At 41.4% G+C, this 1,494-nt stretch overlaps 1 long non-coding RNA gene across 1 annotated transcript; it reads left to right on the top strand.

Moving 5' to 3' along the window:
- The first annotated feature begins 910 nt into the window (after positions 1 to 910).
- Positions 911 to 1,436, top strand: LOC115949283. Its single transcript, XR_004082820.1, has 2 exons — positions 911 to 1,047; positions 1,296 to 1,436. It is a non-coding gene; the product is annotated as an uncharacterized LOC115949283 (long non-coding RNA).
- Positions 1,437 to 1,494: the final 58 nt, after the last annotated feature.

Below are 1,494 nucleotides of genomic sequence, written 5' to 3'. Positions count from 1 at the left end.
CTCAAAAATCCCTTCGAAACAGCTCGAAAATCCCCCTGAAAATTGCTCAAAAACTGCCTTAAAAATGGCTCCAAAATCCCGTCACAAATGGCTCCAAAATCTCTTCAAAAGTCACTCAAAAAATGGCTCAAAATTCCCTTCAAAAGTCGCTCAAAAATCCCTTCAAAAATGGCTCAAAAATCCCCCTGAAAATGGCTCCAAAATCCCTCCAAAAATGGCTCCAAAAGCAGCTCAAAAATCTCTTCAAAAGTCGCTCAAAAAATGGCTCCAAAATCCTTTCACAAATGGCTCCAAATTCCCTTCAAAAGCAGCTCAAAAATCCCTCTGAAATTCGCTTGAAGATGGCTCAAAATTCCCTCCAAGAGTCGCTCAAAATTCTCATTAAAAGTCACTGAAAAATCCCTTCAAAAATCTCTTTAAAAGTCGCTCAAAAATCCCTTCAAAAATGGCTCAAAAATCTCCCTGAAAGCAGCTGAAAAAATTGCTCAAAAAATGGCTCCAAAATTCCCCCAAAAATGGCTCAAAAATCCCACTGAAAGTCGTTCAAAAATTGCTCCCAAAAATGGCTCAAAAATCCCTTCGAAACAGCTCGAAAATCCCCCTGAAAATTGCTCAAAAACTGCCTTAAAAATGGCTCCAAAATCCCGTCACAAATGGCTCCAAAATCTCTTCAAAAGTCACTCAAAAAATGGCTCAAAATTCCCTTCAAAAGTCGCTCAAAAATCTCATAAAAAGTCACTCAAAAATCCCTTCAAAAACGGCTCAAAAATCCCTTCAAAAACGGCTCAAAAATCCCCCTGAAAATTGCTCAAAAATCCCTCAAAATGCCTCCAAAAATCCTTTAAAAATTCCCTAAAAATCTCACACATCTCCCCAGAAATCCCCCTTTAAAAACCCTGAAAATTCTCCTGAAAATCCCTGAAAATTTCCTGGAGAAAAAAAAACCAAACCCAAAAATCCCCAAAAATCTCCCCGGTGTCTCCCAGGTGCCTCCAGGACAACGACTGGGATTACGGCCAGGCCGGCCAGGTCTTCACCCAGCTCAAGGTCGGCTTTTTTTCCCCATTTTTCCCCCATTTTTCCCCCATTTTCCTCATTTTCCCCCCATTTTTCCCCTATTTCCCCCCACATTTCTCGTTATTTCCCATTATTTTCCCGTTTTCCCCCATTCTAACTCTGTTTTTCCCTGTTATTTTCCCCATTCCCACCCCATTTTTTCCCATTTTTCCCATTTCCCCCCTGTTTTCCCCCATTTTTTCCCGTTATTTCCTTTTTTTCCCGTTTTTCCCGCCCAGCTGGAAGGGAAGATTCCGGAAGTCGCTTTTCTCAAGTGAACGTTGGAGCTCCCCGCCCCCTCCCCGGGTCCCGGTCCCTTGTTCGAGTCCTTTCGATGCCCCTGAGTTTTGTAAATAAACTGATTGATTATTGATTATTGATTAGTGATTAATTAATTAGTAATTACTGATTATTAATTCTCTCCCGCGGCGCCTTTAA

This window comes from Geospiza fortis, unplaced genomic scaffold (genome assembly GCF_000277835.1).
Source record: "Geospiza fortis unplaced genomic scaffold, GeoFor_1.0 scaffold2949, whole genome shotgun sequence".
NCBI lineage: Eukaryota > Metazoa > Chordata > Aves > Passeriformes > Thraupidae > Geospiza > Geospiza fortis.
This window is presented reverse-complemented; position numbering and strand designations above follow the sequence as displayed.